Raw genomic sequence first — 20,547 nt, 5'->3', positions numbered from 1 at the left:
TGAAGTCACATGGTGACCCTGCCCCTTATGATGTCACAGTCCCAGCATCCTCTGGGACTGTGACATCATAAGGGGTGGGGGCATCACCAGGTGACCCCGCCCCTTGTCCCTATATAAGTCGCTGCACAACGTGTCCATGTCATTGCAGCCGGAGAGAGCATCGAGTCAAAATCTCGAAGAAGAGAAGGTGACAGCGACAGAAGACCGGGACACCGCTAGTAAAAAGAGCTATAGGAAGATAGCGGAGGCCCGGCAAGAAGAACCGATGAGGGGACAAGACCTCCGAAGTCGGAAGAAGACCCCTGGACGGCGACTAAGAAGGAAGCTGGGCTCCTCCGCTCGTAAAAGAGCTAACAGAAGATAGCGGAGGAGTCCAGCGAGAAGACCCCCCAAGACAGAAGACCACCGGAGCTGTGCAATAAATTTTAAAAACATGTGTTGTGTTTTTTTCTTTACGCTTTTTTCCACCAGGTGAATGGGTAGGGGTACATGGTACCCAAATACTCATTCACATAGGGTTCGGGGGCCGGTATCTGGGGCCCCCTTATTAAAGGGGGCTCCCGGATTCCAATAAGCCCCCCGCCCACAGACCCCGACAACAAACGGCCAGGGTTGTCGGCAAGAGGCAACATGAAGACAAGGTGCTTTGGGGTGGGGGGGGCGCTTGTCCCCACCCCCTTGCCTGACTGGCCGGGCTGCGTGCTCTGATATGGACTTGGGGGGGACCCCACGCCGTTTTTTCGCCGTAGGGCTTCCCCTTTAAGTCTATACCAGGTGACGGAGCCAGAGGGGTGTCAATCTCGCTGATGGAGGCGGCGACATTGATGTCCTTCGCTAGTCCCGGCTACCTGGAGCCACGTTCAAAATGAACGGACTTTTCTCCTCGTGAACAAGTCAGTTTATCCGGATTGTCCGCCGGACAATTTTGAGTCAAAACTTCTTTCTAAGTCCGCCGGATAGTCCGATCGTGTGTACGCGGCATAAGGACCACTCTATCAGGGAAAAACACTAAGTAGGGTTCCAAAATCATAAGTGCCTGAATCTCAGATACTCTTTGCTGATGTTATTGCAATGAGGAAGGAAAGCTTCAAAGTCAAGTCCCATAGGAAAATTGATTCGGATGGCATAAACGGAGGCGTCTACGAGACTCGCCTGATCACCGATCCGTGCAAGGGGTCGATCCCGACCCCTTATCACGTGATCAGCTGTCAGCCAATGACAGCTGATCATGTGATATAACGGAGCTGGTAATCGGCTATTATTCCTCCTCGCGCTGACAGCGCGAGGAGAAAAAAAAAAGCCGATCACCAGCGGCCGTGATCGGGGCCCACCTGCCCCCTGCTTTGCCTGCCTAAATAAAAAATGTGTCCCCCCTGTCAGTGCCACCCAGCAGTGCCCACAGTGCCACCCAGCAGTGCCCACAGTCTGCCTCAACAAAGGTGCTGCACCCCAGTGCCACATATCTGTGCCCAGCAGTGCCGCCCATCAGTGCCCATCAGTCCCATCTATCAGTGCCCCTTAGTGCCACCCATCTGTGCCACCCATCTGTGCCATCTTATCTGTGCCCGTCTTTGCCCATCAGTGCCGCCTTATCTGTGCCCATTGGTGCCGCCTTAACTATGCCTATCAGTGCCCACCAGTGCAGCCTATCAGTGCCGCCTCATCAGCGCACTTCAATGAAGGAGAAAAATTACCTGTTTGCAAAATTTTATAACAAACTATTAAACATGATTTTACTTGCATCTTTTTTTGTTTGTTTAGCAAAAAATAAAACTCTCAACTGTGATTAAATACCACCAAAAGAAAGCTCTATTTGTGGGAAAAAAATTATAAAAATTTCATTTGGGTACAGTGTTGTATGCCCGCGCAATTGTCATTGAAAGTGCATCAGCGCTGAAAGCTGAAAATTGGTCTGGGACTGAGGGGGGTTTAAGTGCCCCGTAAGCAAGTGATTAAATAAAAATATAATTGCGCTACCAGAATAACGTAAAAAGTCTAGCAGCCAGCAACAACAATGATGAATTGTGAAAACATAAACACAAATTACAGTGCTAAATGTGAGATACTAGTGACAATACACACCAGACAAATATCAAAAAAAATATTGTGAGAAAAAAATCTGTGAGTAAACCCACTGAAAATGGTGAGCCACAATAATAGTAGTGAAACTAATAAATATTAATAAAAAGCAAATGAATAGCAAATCCAAAATGCATAACATTAAATTATAAAAAAATGTGTGCAGTTCATAAAAAATCGCAAGAGAATGGGAAAGTGCTATGCACATAAAAAAATCCTCATGAGAGGTCAAGACTCTACAACATCAATGAATCAGTCCTTCATGTAACCCCATCCGATTCTTATACGGCGGACTTCAAATATATACGGTAGTATGGAAATGTGATACTTGACGTCCAAATTCCACCAATAGCAAACTTCTAAGAAGATAGCAGGTGCACTTATCATAGAACAATAATGGGTACTTTTGCCCTAAGGGGTGGACCCACACACCGCAATGGTGGGTCAATCGTGCATCAAAGTGAATCCACAGCAAATGGTCCTCCAAAAGGAACAATCAAACTCACGGCTCTCGATCGAGATATCCGATGCAGGTTGTCTGTGTCTCAAACTCCCCGAAAGTGCAATCATGAAGGTAGGTATAATGAGAAAAAATTGAAAAAAATGCCTCCACATAGACTAGATCACTCCAGTACAACTTTTTTTTTTTAAATATTAAATTATAAAAAACATAATTCATGAAGGTACAAGCCATCAAGAGAAATTATGCATAGGCAGAATAATCGATTAAAAAGCGTGGTATATCTGGCTGACAGGCTTTGCAACCGACATGTTTCACACCATAGTGCATCAACTGGGGCATAAACCTGCTGTCAAGACTCCACTAATTTTATATATATATATATATATATATATATATATATATATATATATATATATATATAATATTTCTCTTTTAATACAATTACATCAAAACACATAGCAGCTGTTGTGGGGGCAAAGCCCATCCAATACAGGCTATCCAATTTCTAAACACTGTCATACTCTGCTGACACTAAGGAAGAAGAGGCCTGACCCCCACCCTGGTCCCTCTACCAATAAGGATTTTCCCAGGGAACTGATTGGTCCCACGCGATCAGTAGTAAGAAACGAGGAACTAGAGGGGGGAGGCGTGCTAGGAATAAGAAAGAGACCTTCTAGACCAATTGAATTTTTAATTTGAGCAAAGCGTCTTTTTCTAATGCTGAACTTTTTACGTTAGATAAGGGCCTCAGGTTTGTTCCGCCTAAAAAAAAAAACCTCAACAAATTTGAGACCTTCGTTGATGTTCAGAAATATGTAAGACAATTGAATATACAGAGACATTTTATTGTTAACCCCAATGAGTCACAAAATAATAACAGCGGAGAGGATGGTGTGATACATTCGGGGCTTTCTAATCCCTCCCTGTTCAACCCTCCTAATAGTACAGCTCCCTCAATTAGGATCTTCAAATTTCTGGTGTTGAAAGATCTCGAATCATTACCTAATAAACGAGTGTATGAACATCCAGATCTCCGTGAGGGTCTGAAGTCCCTTTGTGAGTGGAAAGATTTAATCATTAGGCCTGCTGATAAGGTTGGTGGGCTAGTTGTTTTGGATCTTGCAGATTACCATGCAGAAATGTGTAGAATTCTCGCTGATACTAATACGTATATGGCATTAACCAATGACCCCACTAATGTATATAGAAATAGATTAATTGAATTGGTTAACAAAGGTTTTCAAATGGGGATTCTTGATGGAAAAGAGACTTCCTTGTCCCTGTGGCCCCCCGCATACCGATTTATGGATTACTCCCCAAGGTCCATAAAGATGCAATGAGACATCCGGGGAGACCGATCGTGAGCGGCATAGATTTGGTTATGTCACGGATAGGTAGTTACGTGGACTTTCACCTACAACCATTGGTGAGGTCTGTCCCCTCATATATGAAGGAAACTGGAGATACTATATGATTGTTGGAAAGAATGGACTACCAACAAGAGTATTTGCTGGTTACTGCGGATGTTGAATCCCTCTATCCTGCATACCCCACAAATTGAGCTTTACAGCAGTGGAGTATTTTTTTATGTGAAACATATACTGCGCTATTCTATACTAAACAATATATATAAATACAGCTGCTACATACGAATGTGACAAATATTCATGTGGAAAGGAAAGGTAGAAATGTAGTGCTAATGTCTAAATACTATGTGCTGAAAATAAAAATATAAATAAATCAAGTGAAAAAGGTGTGCAAGTCAACAAAGAGTCCATCCAGAAGAATAATGAATCGGTCACGAATCAAAACCATCCATAGACAGAAGGAGCCGACAACATACTGAACATCTGAAGATTCTGGGGTCAATGAAGATAGATAAAAGTGAATACTCTTACCAGAGTTGTTGGACCTGCATGTCAGCGACACCAGATTGTAAACGCATGGAAAGAAAAGCCACTCGGGAACAGAGTAACAGGTCACTGAGGATCCTCCATCCACATTGATTAACGTCGCCTGGAGACCCTTGCACGACCAAATCCAGAGTAGAGAGGAGGTCCAGCACCGGTATATCTCCCAAGGTGGTCAATACATTCATAGAGCAAATTAGCGTGGAGTCTTGACAGCAGGTTTATGCCCCAGTTGATGCACTATGGTGCGAAACATGTCGGGTACATAGCCTGTCGGCCAGATATACCACACTTTTTATCTATTATTCTGCCTATGCATAATTTCTCTTGATGGCTTGTACCTTCATGAATTTGTTTTTTATAATTTAATAATTTTAAATATTTTTTTTGTACTGGAGTGATCTACTCTGTGGAGGCATTTTTTTTTTTCTATTTTTTTTCTCATTATACCTACCTTCATGATTGCATTTTCGGGGAGTTTGAGACACAGACAACCTGCATCGGATATCTCGATCGAGAGCCGGGAGTTCGATTTGTTCCTTTTTGGAGGACCATTTGCAGTTGATTCATTACGGTGTGTGGGTCCACACCTTGGGGCAAGAGCACCCATTATTGTTCTATAAGTGCACCTGCTATCTTCTTAGAAGTTTTCTATTGGTGGAATTTGGACGTCAAGTATCACATTTCTATACAACTGCATATATTTGAAGTCTGCCGTATAAAAATCGGATGGAGTTACATGAAGGACTGATTCATTGATGTTGTAGTCTTGACCTCTCATGAGGATTTTTTTTATGTGCATAGCATTTTCCTATTCTCTGTGATATATTTTTTTTTTTTTTTTATGAACTGCACAGATTTTTTATAATTTAATGTTATGCATTTTGGATTTGATATTCATTTGCTTTTTATCACTATTTATTAGTTTCACTACTATTGTTGTGGCTCACTCTTTTCAGTGAGTTTACTCTTTATCACAATATTTTTTTGATATGTGCCTGGTGCGTATTGTCACTAGTATCTCACATTTAGCACTGCAATTTTAGTTTTTTTAGGTTTAATCTTTATACAGGCTCTTAGGAATTGTATTATCAGAGGGTGAAGCGCCCACCTAGAGCCTCTTTTACCAGATAATGCAGATATTTGTACCTTCTGAGTACTTGAGCTCAGACCCTTGTTAACCCCTGATTGAAGGAACTCTAGAATTTGAGAAGGTTCTGGAGAAGAAGGGTTCTATTCTTTCTGTTGTGCCATGGAGTGGAATTTTTCCCAAATTCTTGTATATATGGTGTTAGTAGTGTTTTTCCTGGCTTGCATCAGGGTTGATATAACATCCTGAGAACAGCCTTTTTCCCTTAACCTAGCCCTCTCAACTTCCAGGCCATCAGATGTAACTTCTCTGGTGTTGGGTGTAAGGACTGTCCTTGGGATAGGAGATCTGGGGTTATTGGAAGAGGAATTGGAGGTTGAAGGCTGAGCTGTAAAAGGGTTGTAAACCACGGTCTTCTCGGCCAAAGTGGAATTACTGCGATTACTGTTACTGAGAACCTCCGGAGCCTGGACAGGAATCTCATGATTAACGGAGTAGGAGGGAATATGTACCCCAGCCTGAAATTCCATGGGTGGATTACAGTCCACCCCCCTTTTGCTGATAGAAATTAACTTCTCAACAGGAACCTGTGACACTTGGTATTCCTTGGTGTGGCTGCTAAGTCTATTTATGGCATTCCCCAGGCTTCTGTAAGGAAAGAGAAGGCCTGAGGACTCAGGGACCACTCGTTGTTTGATATTGTTTCTCGATTCAGGTAGTTGGCTAACATGTTCTGCACCGCTAGGACATATACTGCCCTCAAGTCTGCTAGGTGTATCTGAGCCCATTCGAATATGGGACGGACTTCCTCCATCAGCGTGACACTCCTGGTGCCTCTGTGTTTCTGAATATAGGACACTGCCACTCTGTTGTCCATCCAGATAAGCACATTCTTTCCCCTTTAGGAGCGGAGTGCCCTTTAGGAGCGGAGTGCCCTTTAGGAGCGGAAATGCCATTGACCCTGGGCTGCCTGAGCTTGAAAGTGGGCTCCCCAGCCAATCTGGCAGGCATCCGAGGTGACTACATTGGGATCCGGAGGGACTATCGGTCTGCATTCCCCGAGATTGCTTGGGTGTGTCCACCACCATAGTGACCGCTTCACTGATCTGGAGATGAGAATGGTCTGATGCATTGATACTCCATCCCACTGCCTGAGACATGAGTTCTGCAGGACTTTCATGGGCCATTGTGACCATTGCACCATGGTATACTCAGGCAGGCTCTGGCTGGCAGATGATTTGTTGATAAGTTTCCGCATTTTCTGTATTAAAGACGGCTTCTCTTGCGGGAGCTGTAACCTGTTTAATTTGGTGTTTAAATCCGCGTCCAGAAATATCATATTTTGAGTGGGTTGTAGACTGCTTTTCTTCCAATTGATTATCCAACCAAAATTCTGGAGAGTTGCAAGGAGAATTTCCTGGTGTTGGGTCAGCTCTTCCTGACTTTCTGCTAAAATTAGGCTATCGTCCAGGTAATGGCAGATATGCAATCCCCTTTTTCCTGAGAAATGCCACTAATGGTAACAGAACCTTGGTGAATGTCCTGGGTGCCGAGGAGATGCCGAATGGGAGACGCCAAAATTGGAAATGACATCGATTGATGGCGAACCGCAGAAACTTTTGAAAATCCGGATGAATTGGGATATGAAGATAGGCGTCCGATACATTTATTGATGGCATCCAGTCACTCAGATTTATTGCCAGGAGTATGGACTGGAGACTTTCAGTTTTGAAAGCTTCCACTTTGATGCCTTTGTTGAGTTTCTTGAGATCTAACACAGGTCATAATTCTCCTGTCTTTTTCTTTACCAGAAACAAAGGGGAGTAGAATCCTCTCCCCCTCGGACATGATGGGACCTCCAGAATAGCCCCCTTCTGCTTCAATTCAGCTACGTATTTTATTAGCAGACTTCTCTTGGATAGCGAAGATGGCAGTCTGGCTGGAAGTGATTTCTCGGGAGTCTGTGAATTTCCATTTGTGTCCAAATTTGATTGTGGACAGTGTCCATAGATCTTCTATATGATTTGTTCAGATTCAAATTAAGTTCTTTAGCCTGGCGCCCACATGAGCCGGGTGGGTGGGCGAATTTTCAAAAACGATTTCTGCTGCTCCCCAGCCGGGGTAGCCTTGGATTTTGAATCCTCAGAAAAGAAGGTTTTGTGTTCTTCCAGTCTCTAAATTCCCTACCAGGACGGTAGGATCTAGATTCCCTGTACTTATCCGGAAGATTACGTCTGTAAAGCGGCCCTTTCTGGGCCTTGGGTCTTCTATCAGAGGGAATCGGACTTGACTTCCCTCCTGTTACCTTGGAGATTGCGGAGTCTAATTTGGCACCGAATAGATTTGAGCCATCGTATGGGATTCTGCACCAGTTTGTTTTGGATGCTGTATCGGCCATCCACGGTTTAAGACATAAGGCTCTTCTCGCTGACACAGGCTAGCATTGCCCTGGCTGAGGATCTTATGATATCCACTGAAGCCTCCACTATTAAGTCACCTGCCAGTCTGATTTCTTGAAGAGAGGAAATTATTTTTCCCATTTCAGTGCCATCTTGTAGATCCTTTTTTTCTATCTTGGTTGCCCATCCTGAGATGGCCCTAGCCGCTGTAGCTGTGTTAATTCCTGGCCTACAGGCACCCCTGGCCCTGGAATAAGCCTTTTTTCCTCTACAGGTCCATTTTTTGATCGAGCACATCCCAAAAAGAGACAACGTCCTCGATTTGATAGTGTGACGTGGCGGGGCAAGGCGCATCAAGGAGGAATCGACGATGGGAGCGTTAATCAAAGATTTACTTTTGATTAGTTCAAAGGGTACATCTTCGCTAGTCTGTTAGTAAGACTAGATCGCTTATCCGATCTTTCCCACACGTCTTTAATGAGATCCTCGAGTTCTTCTATAAACAGAAATGATTCCGGATCTCTTTTTAAATTTGGGAAATATTTCCGAACTTTTTGTGGTTTCCCTTGACTGACTTGGCAAAAGGCTCCACCAGAGAAAAATTTAACCCTGCTGACATTTCCTGACCTTCACTTTCAGAGGAAGATTCTGATGCCTGAGTTTTTTGGGGTCCTGCTGAAGATGTACTAGGAGCTGTTCTATCCATTGTCGGTGCATTTGTTACCAAACTGGACTCCCACACTGATTCTCTTATGAGCTCTGTAGCCATCCTTGCGTCTTCTTCCTTCTCTTTGGTAGCTTCATTGAAGCAAGAGCAGCAGGCAAGTTTATCTGGCAGTGCCGGAGCGCCGCATATCCAGCAAGCGTTGGCTGCAAGTCGGGTGTCGGCTCTGACGGTCCAAAGAAGGAGACCACCTACGATTTGACTAACTATGACGGGAGCGACTGTAGCGTGAATAGCTGTGCCATGAGTGGCTATGTCTTCGATTACGAGATGGAGAACTTGAGCGGCTCCTGCAGGACCTCCTGCTTGAAGTATGGCTTGATCTTCTCCCATGCCTGGAACTTGCGGCTCTTGATCTGGTAGGGCTGCCAGGAAAATGCAGCATTTAGCGGTCTGGCACTCCTTTTTTCCTCCCCTTCTTCAATACTTGCCTAAATCCTGGTACAGCCTCTTGCCTAGTCTGTTGATGGTGGTCTGCGTGGACAGTGCAGTCTGAAGAAATAACGCATGCGCAGATGCGTTCCGACGCCATCTTGGATAAGGGCACAATGCATTCTAGAATATGCCTGGCTCTGCACATGCGCAGAGCAGTAAACAAGACGAACGGTGGCCATGCTAGTACAGCGGTGGACAGTAAGAGCCAGCAGACCGGTAAAAAAGTAAGGACACGATTAAAAGGGGAAAAAGACGAAAAGGAGAATAAAAAAGGGGAAGTCCACTTAGAATTAGAATGCCAAAATACAGTTGCCCCTGAGACCAACAGAACAGGGGGTTCCCTCCATAGAAGCTCCTTTAGAGACTGTACAGGAGGGACTTCCAAACAGGAGAGGCTTGAACCTGCTGAGGCGATTGCGGTAAGAAGCTTCTTCATCTGTCAAAAAAGGAGAAAACTGTTCGTCCAACCTGTCAGGTGAGGATAAAGAGAATGCAGCGGGGTGTCTCCCCTTCAAATTTATAGTTAAACCAATCCTGTTGGGTTGTGGGGGCGGAGTCGCAACCCATTGTGTGCTGCCATGAAGGCATCAGGAAAGTCATTTAAAACTACTCGCGGCTACAATGAATTGTCTGTCCACAATACACATAAGTTCATTGATAAAAATGGCATGGGGATTTCCCCACAGGGGAACCCCGAACCAAATTTTTTTTTTAAAAATGCGTGGGGTCACCCTAAATTCCATACCATGAAGGAAGGGGGCTCTCGGTGGTCTCATCCCTAATAAATCTTAAACAAGAAAGTCCCTCTATATAAGTGGGATTATAAATGACCACCAACACCACACACCAATCAAAACCATAAAAAATACTTTATTAACAAATACAAGACAAAATTACATAAATACACTTAAACCAGAGGGACTACTAAACAGTGTCCCTATGGTATTACAAAATTATATGTACACATCATTGCATAAAAAAAGCCAACCAATGAATATTAACCACACTCTAAGCTGATAAACCCACGCCCGACACGTTTCTAGTTGCTGATGTCACAGAAACTTTCCTCAGGGGTGAAGAGCAATAATTGGGTGGCAAGTTGATATTTCTACAACATAGAAAAACAAAATCTTACACAAATTTACAAATAATCACATGTGCTGCCATAAGTAAAGTGGGGAGGAGGAAAAAAAACAAAAAAAACTTTTTTTATTTGATTATGCTCAAAGGTAATCAAAAAGTGACCTACCTGAGATAATAAATCAAAAATTGATGCAGTGGGACCATTACATGCAAATGCCTTTCGCTGGTTTGTGTGGCTCTGTCCCAAGCTGATATATGGCCACGACTGTTTCCCTTAAATCCACCCTTCCTATGCCAGATGAAAGCAAAAGAGATTTTCAAGGATCATAAAAATGACTACCAGTGGGTATCGAAAGCTATTACCCCTTGTGATAGTGAGCATATACCCCATATGCTATGAGGCGAGAAAAGAGGGATTCGAAAAGAACCGACTATCAAGTTGGTGTCTAAAAATACTGTCTAATGTGAAAATAGCCCTATACCACCAGGTATTTAGCCAGAGTGGAATGACCAAGTGTGGTCAAAGTATACGCAGATCACAGACGGCCCAACCACAGCCATAGGAAGAAAAGACCACAGCATTGCGGAGTAAAAGCATGCTTGGAGGATCAATTATTCAGTAAAAGACAAGAAAAGCTATACTGAATAGTAAAGGTATCCAAAAATGCATGTCAAAAACAGCTGCTTACCCAGTATTCTGTGTAGAAAGGGAACAGGTTAGTCAAATCTGTAGATACCTCTATTGTCATAGACAGAGGGCTTTGCTAAAAATAGGCAATAGCCTGAATAGGCTCGAAATTTTCAGAGGAACCTTTCCCACGGGATAGACTTGACAGAGGGCTAGACAATGCAGCCCATGGATTAATTGACCTGTAAAAGAATACTCTAAGAATTAGTCCTCAATGTACAAGCATAATAAAATAGACAATAACTAATCTCAAGAATACTCACAAGTCAAACAGTGTTCCCATGTGCAGGGCGTGGGGATGTAGCAACACTCGTTGCCACCAATGAAGTATAAATATACCCTAATAGCCCTTAATTAATTGGGTGGGGTCATCTGTTTAAGTGGGGTGAATAGTGCCTTGAGAGCATGTCTCTACTCGTTGGATTACCTCCTATGCTGACATCGTTCATCCATGGGGGGGGAGGGGCCCCGAAGGCCGGGGGCGGGTGTCATCGAGATGGCCTGTAAAAGATGGATGCCATGCCTCATTCAGTGTAGCGTCAAAGCTTGCCCCCTCCATGATGCCGGTGTTCTGCCTAATAGAGTCCGCCCATCAAATGGTGTCCGCTCCGTACTGCGCATGCGCAGTACGGAGCAGACGAAGCTTCGGAAAAACTCCGAAGCTGAACGGCGCCTGTGCCGTGAGTGGAGGTGGTAGCCCCACCATCCAAGCGGACATAGGGTTGTGAATTTTAGAGGGCCTCTCGCGGGCGAGCTTCGCTCGCCGCGCTTCGGGCTCGGCCTCGCTCCGCTCGGCTCTTTTTTTATTCTAACGCTATGTCCACTTGGATAGTGGGGATAGAACCTGGACTCACGGCGCAGGCGCCGTTCATCCTCGGCAATTTTCGGAATCTGTGTTCCTGTGTACTGCGCATGCGCAGTACACAGGGGACACTATCTGATGGAGTGTGTAAAGGGGCTCCTGTGCTCTATGGCAAAAAAATTGGAAGAAAGCAAGAGAAATGTTCTAGCAGGAGCAGCAAGCACTCTATGAGTGAACTCTCAATAGTAAACAGAAAAGGGGGGGAGGGGTGTGTTGCGCTTCCTAAATACCAACAAAAACAAATACAATAACTATAAATCAAATGGTACCAAAAAGGTGTAAATAATTCTTAAAGTGTTTAGTGAGCGGCACTTAAAGCTTAAAGAAGTGCATTAAAATGAACGTCTAATATATAGTGTTCTTATGCATTATTCCTGTGTCTAGAAAATAAGCAGAACAGTGCTTGAGACCATAAAGTGCATAGAATAAATAAATTAAGGATGAGTGAACATCTATGATATCACTGTAAGCAAAATTATAAAAAAAATGTATATAATAGTCTATGTGATCAAAATCGCATAAAAAAACCTATAAATGAATGAAATCGGTGATCTAAAATCTGATCTCTGATGGAGGACACTATTTTACAAGACACCGGTCAGCCGAAGGAAGTCCGAAGGGCTAGACAAGCAGACGTCACGTCCGCCCGTGTGTTCCATTAATTGGAACGCAAGCTCCGGACCAGAAGTGATCTCACGGACACTTTTAGCATCCGGACTGGAAGTGACCTCACTTCCCGGCCGGAAAGATTCATGTAAGGAGTGAAAATGACCCCGCAATACAACCACAGCGGCACATACGAACATAAGAACAAAAAAAATAAATAAATAACCCATTCCACCTCTACCTACCTGTTTAAATTCCCATTCTCCTACAAAACACAACTGTTTGCACAAAAAAAGACAAACAACAAAAAACAGACGGAGGTGGATGAGCCACCGAGGTTTATCGAAATACAGACACAGGTCCAATGCTGATTGTTCTAACTACAGGCCATCCCACGTACCCGAGGTGAAGTCTTCCAAAAAAGGTTTGAAACTAACACACTCATTAATGCCTGGTGGGCTAGTGGCACATAAGTCGACAATCCATCTCGTTTCTCTTTGTAGTAGGATCTTATCCCAATCACCTCCTCTGGGATTGGGATGGACCCGATCTAGCACAGTGAACTTGATCATAGGGAAGTTGCCTGAGTGTATGTCACGTGCATGGCGGCCTAAAGTTAGATCTGGGTTGCAAGTACGTATGTTCAGTACGTGTCTACTAATTCTTTTACATAATGGCTGTTTTGTTTTACCCACGTAAAAACAGCCACATGAGCATGTTAATAAATAGACTACCCCATACATGCGACAATTGGCAAAGTGAAAAGGCTTGAAAAGCTTCCCATTAGGCAAGTAAATTTTCTGACCCGTGTTTATAAATTGGCATTGGGGACAACCTCCACATTTGAAGGAGCCCCGCCGTTTGCAAGGGTCACCCCTGAACTCCCCCGTATACTCCTTACTAAACGGTCTTTCAATGACCGGGAGCGTCTGAAGGTAATTGAAGGATTTTTGGGAATAAATTGCCTAATTACGGGATCAATAGAAGAACGTGCCAATGTTTTCTCATAATTCGTTGTATGGACCTGTGTTGTGCAGTGTATGTCATAATCAACCTGGTTGGTTCAGGTTCCCCCTTTTTTAATAGGAGTGGTATTTCTCAGGTTCTCCTTTAGTAAGTTACATCTGTTCTGTATACAAGCTCGCCTAAATGCTTTTTTCAAACATGTTCGGGAATAACCCCTTTGTAATAACCGTTGTTGGAGCTTTTTAGATTCGGTCTTAAAGGTGAAATCCTCCGTACAGTTCCTTCGAATTCTCAAATATTGAGAATATGGGATTGATCTTATTAAGGGGGCTGGATGGGAACTGGTTGCAAAGAGTATCGTATTCCCCGCAGTTTCTTTTCAGTGTAGGGAGCTAAATAAATGACCCTGGGATTTCTTTGAGATGGGTACATCTAAGAAATTCACCCTGACCCGATCACACGTCATGGTGAATTTCAAGTTGAAGGTATTGTTCTCCATTAACTTCATACATTGGATTAAAGCCTCAAAGGTGCCATTCCAGACAAAAATGATATCGTCGATGTAACGATACCAAATAAGTATTTGGTCGCAAAGCACCTGATCTGATGAGAGGAAAAGACTCTCCCATTCCCCCAGATACAGGTTGGCATAAGAGGGGGCACAGCATGTCCCCATAGCCACCCTCTGTATCTGGAGGAAGTAGGATCCATGGAAAGCGAATGCGTTGTGTAGCAAAATTAATTGCAATCCCTGCACGATAAATTGGTGTAATGGCTTGTCGTCTCTGTGGGATTGGGAAAGAAAGTGTTGTATAACTTCAAGGCCATACCAGGCCCTTCAGGTCTAGTATGGATATGGGGAACTCCGTGCCAGAATTTTAAAAAAAATGGCATGGGGGTCCCCCTCAGAAGCCATACCAGACCCTCCCGGGTCTGGTATGGATTTTAAGGGGAACCCCGCTCCAAAATTAAAAAAAAAAAGAATGTGGGGTCCCCCCAAAAATACATACCAGACCCTTATCCGAGCATGCAACCTGGCAGGCCGCAGGAAAAGGGGAGGAGCGCGAGCGCCCCCCTCCTGAACTGTACCAGGCCACATGCCCTCAACATTGAGAGGGTGCTTTGAGGTAGCCCCTCAAAGCACCTTGTCCCCATGTTGATGGGGAGAAGGGCCTTATCCCCATAACCCATTTTTAATTTTGGCGTGGGGTTCGCCTTAATATCCATACCAGACCTGAAGGGCCTGGTATGGAATTTAGGGGGACCCCCACGCATTTTTTTTTATTTTGGTTCGGGGTTCCTCTGTGGGGAAATCTCCATGCCGTTTTTATCAATGAACTTTTATATGTATTGCGGACCGACAATTCATTGTAGCCACGAGTAGTTTTAAATTACTTTTTCCTTTAGAAATGTAATTTTGCTATCATACTGTTCTAAACACAGCAAACATGGGCCCCTTTTGTAGGCATACTATAGACACCCCCAGGTACAAAATTTATAGGAATATTACACTTTTATTTCACTTTAAGCATTATTAACCACTTCAATACCAGGCACTTAAACACCTTCCTGCCCAGACCAATTTTGAGCTTTCAGCGCTGTCGCACTTTGAATGACAATTGCGCGGTCATGCTACACTGTACCCAAATGACATTTTTATCATTTTTTTCCCACAAATAGAGCTTTCTTTTGGTGGTATTTGATCACCTCTACGGTTTTTATTTTTTGCGCTACAAATAAAAAAATACCGAAAATTTTGAAAAAAAAATGTTTTTTTTTGTTTCAGTTTCAAAACTTTGTAAATAAGTACGTTGGCACTGATAAGGCGGCACTGATGGGCACCAATGAAGTGGCACTGATGAGGTGGCATTGATGGACACTGATAGGCGGCACGGATGGGCGACACGGATGGGCGACACGGATGGACACTGATAGGTGGCACAAATTGGCACTGATAGCTGGCACGGATGGGCATGGATAGGCGGCACAGATGGGCATGGATAGGCGGCACAGATGGGCATGGGTGGGCACTCATAGGCGGCACAGGTGGGCACTCATAGGTGGCACAGGTGGGCACTCATAGGCGGCACGGGTGGGCACTCATAGGCGGCATTGGTTTTATACTGTACTAATGGATGCCAATCAGTGCCAAACAATAATGCATGCCAATCAGTGATGCCCATTGTGGGCACTGATTGGCATCCATTATGGGCACTGATTGGCATCCATTGTGCTGACCATGGGCATCCCTGGTGGTCTAGGGAGGATTACCTTTTCCCTGGTGGTGTCCCTGGTGGTCCAGTGTGGGCATCCTCGGGGGGGCTGTGCTGATAATCGATCAGCACAGACCCCCCCTGTCAGAGGAGCAGCCGATCGGCTCTCCTCTACTCGCGTCTGACAGACGCGAGTGAGGAAAAGCCGATCACCGGCTCTTCCCATTTACACTGTGATCAGCCGTGATTGGACACGGCTGATCACGTGGTAAAGAGTCTCCGTCGGAGACTCTTTACCGAGATCGTAGTTGCCGGGTGTCAGACTGACACCCCGCAACAACGATCGCCGCGATGCGCGCCCCCGGGGGCGCGCAGCGGCTCATAATCCTGAGGACGTCATATGACGTCCGGTCAGGATTATCAAACCACTTTGCCGCCGTCTATTTGTAATAGGGCGGGCGGCAAGTGGTTAAAATCACACTTTATGACAATACCGTGCATATAAGCCTTTAAAATAGCACTTTGGTTTCTCCTATAGACTTTTAAAGGGTGTTCTGCAGCTTTCGAATTTGCCGCGAACATCCAAAATTGTTCGCTGACCTCCTGCTCATAGGCACTATTCAGGACACTGAGGTTACCGAATGACCTATTATGCTCCCAATTCTAACTCGGGACCCTTCTTGACACGTCTGCTCCCTGTTGACATCCCACCAAAGGGGGACCCTTTTATTAGCAGGGAACTCAAATGTGGCTCTGAACCCTGTAATGGACAAATACCCTTCAGAAAAAAAGGGCTGCTTCATCTGCAGTGAAAGCATTTTCCATTTCCCTACGATCTCATGATCTGTTAGGCCTCTGGAGGGAATTACACCCACTGAGTAAAGAATATACATATTACTCCCACCCACACTATCCACACTCTAGAATTGACCACATAATTATGCTAAGAAAACATCTCCCTTTTAATTGAGTCAGTGTCCACTTATCTTTGCAAGACATTCCGGAAGACCTGTTAAAAGCTTCAGTAGAATATTTTCGCCTCAACTCCACCTCTATTTCCTCCCCAGTGACTCTTTGGGGGGGTCATATAATAAAAATAGCATCAATACATAAAAAGGAATGGCAGAGGCTGCAGACAACACTAGAATCCCGGCTGGAATCTACATCCGCAGCTTTTAAGCAACCCCCCACACCTGCAAACTGTAGACTCTTGGACCAGGCTCACACAGAACTAGACTTTTATGCCTTATCGATCAGGCAAAACGCACAGTGCATTTGGTTTGTTTGCTTTGATATACCAATACTGGCAAAACCAGCACAATGCTGGCCAAGAGATTACGCACTTTTAACCCCAAACCTACCCCTATTACTTTACGTACCCAACATAACATACTAACCAGCAACCCGGTCCGTATTCTGGACAAATTTTGTCATAGACTCACCACCCTGTATTTGGCCCAAGACCCCACCAATGAACCGAATAGGGTAGACTTTTTGCGGCGTATTTCTCTGCCTACCTTATCCAAGGCGCATATGGAACTTATGGACCGCGACATCCAGGAATTGGAAGTTAGACAATGTATAAAAGATTTTAAAGGTAAGAAAGAGGCCAGGTCCGGAGGGCTTTACGGCACTTTACTATACTATAGTAGATGTCTTAGCCTCTCCCTTGATGGCCATGTATAACTCTGTTAAAAATGGTCAGAAACTTTTGCCTGATCTTTTGACGGCTAATATAGTGATGTTGCCGAAACCTGATCGTGACCACACCTCTTGGGCTAACTTTCGACCTATATCACTAATTAACCTCTTGAGATCCATGCTATAGCCGAATGATGGCTACAGTGCGGACCTCCTTTGCCGGGACGACGTCTATTGACGTCGTCCCGTGCACGAGCGGCCCCCTGTGCATTAGGACAATTTGCTTTACCCCCCGTAGAAGCATTGAGAGCACATATTGTACTGATCCCAAAGGAAGGAAAAGATCCATCAGTTTGCAGTAGTTACCGTCCAATATAATTACTGAATATGGATTACAAAATATTCACAAAGATACTCGCGGCTCGCCTAGAACCATTTATGATGCAGCTGGTTCATTGGGACCAAGTGGGATTTGTTCCCACACGGGAAGCTAGAGATAGCACTATTAAAGTTTTTTGAATTTAGTTCAATATGTAAATCAGAGGAAGTTGCCGAGTATCTTTGTGAATACAGATGCAGAGAAGGCTTTTGATAGGGTTAGCTGGCCCTTTATGCTAGGAGTACTAAAACGGATCGGCCTGGGGGATCGAATGCTGGACTGGATAGCAGGAATATATTCAACGCCACAAGCCTTGGTGAAGGCTAATGGAATAAATTCAGAATTTTTTTTAATATCCAACGGGACGCGCCAGGGCTGCCCTTTGTCTCCTATTCTGTTTGCGCTGACATTGGAGCCTTTATTAAATAGAATTCGACAGAACCCAGATATTAAGGGTATCCCCGTGGGGGATCAGGAATATAAACTCTCAGCCTACGCGGATGATCTTTTATTTTCATTTTCCAGTCCACAAATATCGCTCCCTAATTTATTAAGGGAGGTGGAGTGTTATGGTGCTCTGTCGAATTTTAAAATAAACTATAGCAAGTCTGAGGCAATGGGGGTATCCCTGGAGCATTCCACCCAAAGAAACTTGGAGAATAATTTTAAATTTAAATGGACAACGACGGCTTTGAATTATTTAGGGCTACAGATTCCACCCAATTTAATAGATGTATATGCCCTAAATTTTCCACCTTTACTAAGGGAAGTTAGCATATTGTTAGATGAATGGAGTAAAGCCTCACATTCCTGGTTCGGGAGATGTAATATTTTGAAAATGAATATAGTGCCAAAATTTCTCTATTTGTTCCAGGCGTTACCTATCTCGATTCCACCCGCCTTCTTTAGTAAAACTCGAATAGCGTTTGCAAAGTTTATATGGGCGAGTAAACGGCCAAGGATTAATAGGAATTTGTTAACACTATCTAAAGAGGTGGGTGGTATAGCAGCTCTGGATTTATATAAATATTATCAAGCTACCCAGTTAGGTAGAGTTATTGACTGGTGCCGCCATAGAGATAGTAAAAGATGGATTACCTTGGAACAACATATTAGCTCTATCCCCTTAGAGAGAGCTATATGGTGCCATGCAGCGTTACCTTCTATATTAAAAGTACATCCCTTAATAGGACCTACCCTTCGTATGGGTGCTAAATTTACTCGGATCCCCAAATTTTCATCACCAGAAACCCCCCTGTTTCCTATTCTAGGGAATCCAAATTTCCCTCCTGGTTTGGAATCAGGAATATTTGGGAAATTAAAAAAGAAAGGATGTTTCCAGGCCTCACACTTTCTGAGGTTTGGTAAGTGGCCATCAATAGAAATATTAACGCGACTAGGAGGACAATACGAATTGCCCTTCTGGCAGGCGTTACAAGTTAAACACTTTCTTGAAACATTGGGACCCGCCGAAGGGTATGGTCGACCTCTCACTAAGTTTGAGAAGTACTGTGGGGAGAGTGAACCTCTCTCCCATATTATCTCTAAGATATTTATGCGTAACTAACAGCACCTCCTGAGGATTTTGGTATAGCGAGTTTAGATAAGTGGGAAAGGGACCTTGAACAAACTTTTACACCATCCCAACAGCAGAAAATAATACATTTAACTTTTAAATCATCTAGATGTACTAAGATACAGGAATTAAATTACAAAGTACTAATGCGTTGGTATTACACCCCGTCTCGAATGAATAAATTCTCTTCAGAAATGTCGGATAGGTGTTGGAGGGGGTATAGGGAGAGAGGCACCATAGCCCATATTTTCTGGTTTTGTCCAGTAATTAGACAGTTTTGGCAAGAAGTTCAGAGAATCTCTCAATTATTTACTGATTACCAGATCCCGGAAGACCCAGCTTTTTTCTTACTACAATGCTCACAAATTCCTTTAGAGAGATACAAGAACTCAATGCTATGCCATTTGGTGAATGCAGCTAAAAGCTGCATCACCATATGTTGGAAAGAACCAGGGACACCCCGAATCTCTAATTGGTTAAATAAAGTAAGAAGAATTGGGATCATGGAAAAATTGATCCCTATGTCTTTGGAGGAAAGGGAGTGTCTACTGCAAGTCTGGGCTCCATGGGAGTCATTTTTACAATCAGAGGAAGGGAAAGGGCTAATTGGAGAGGAACTAGAGGAATAGCTAGTAAGTGATGTGGCACAGGTCCCTCTGTCAGCAGGGGCAACATATTTTTATTTGTTCCATTTGGGATTCCCTGGGGGTTTTTTTTTTTTTCCTCTCTCTCTCTCCTCGGTTCTATAAGTCCCTCACGGGATCTAGGGCCTTGGAGCAGAGGGTTGTTGAGGGGAATCGTTATTGTAATATTGTTAGTTGCTTAGAAGGGGAAAAGAAAAGGAAAAAGAAAAAAATTTCGCAGGAATGCACTGTATATCATTGGTTAAATTAATAAGTTTTTGTTTTGTAAATTGATTTGATAAGTTGACCTATGTAATTATTTTTTTTTTTTGTTTGTGATCTTTGTTATGTATTCCTGCAGAGAAATAAAGTATTTAAAAAAAAAAAAAAAAAAAATGGTCAGAATCTTTTGCCTGATCTTTTGACGGCTAATATAGTGATGTTGCCGAAACCTGATCGTGACCACACCTCTTGGGCTAACTTTCGACCTATATCACTAATTAACCTCTTGAGATCCACGCTATAGCCGAATGATGGCTACAGTGCGGACCTCCTTTGCCGGGACGACGTCTATTGACGTCGTCCCGTGCACGAGCGGCCTGCGCGCCCCCTGAGGGGCGCGCGGGGCACGCTCTGTGATTGGCGAGTCAATGAGACTCGCCTGATCACCGATCCGAGCAAGGGGTCGATCCCGACCCCTTACCACGTGATCAGCTGTCAGCCAATGACAGCTGATCATGTGACAAAACAGAGCCGGTAAACGGCTATTTTTCCTCAGCGCGAGAAGAGAAAAAAAAAAGCAGATCACCG

At 44.0% G+C, this 20,547-nt stretch overlaps 1 protein-coding gene and 1 long non-coding RNA gene across 2 annotated transcripts in view; one reads left to right on the top strand and one right to left on the bottom strand.

The window, feature by feature from the left end:
- CYP1B1 (cytochrome P450 family 1 subfamily B member 1) overlaps positions 1 to 20,547 on the top strand; it is a 165,539-nt gene that overhangs the window by 82,184 nt on the left and 62,808 nt on the right. The window lies entirely within an intron of this gene.
- On the bottom strand, positions 9,951 to 11,941 carry LOC143987629 (uncharacterized). The gene is made up of 2 exons (XR_013276671.1): positions 10,350 to 11,941; positions 9,951 to 10,208 (listed from the first exon to the last, which is right to left on the bottom strand). It is a non-coding gene; the product is annotated as an uncharacterized LOC143987629 (long non-coding RNA).

The sequence above is a fragment of the Lithobates pipiens genome, unplaced genomic scaffold (genome assembly GCF_037356315.1).
Source record: "Lithobates pipiens isolate NorthernLeopardFrog02 unplaced genomic scaffold, aLitPip1_a1.2 Scaffold_18, whole genome shotgun sequence".
NCBI lineage: Eukaryota > Metazoa > Chordata > Amphibia > Anura > Ranidae > Lithobates > Lithobates pipiens.
Note: the sequence above shows the minus strand (reverse complement) of the source record. Positions and strands in the feature narration are given on the sequence as shown.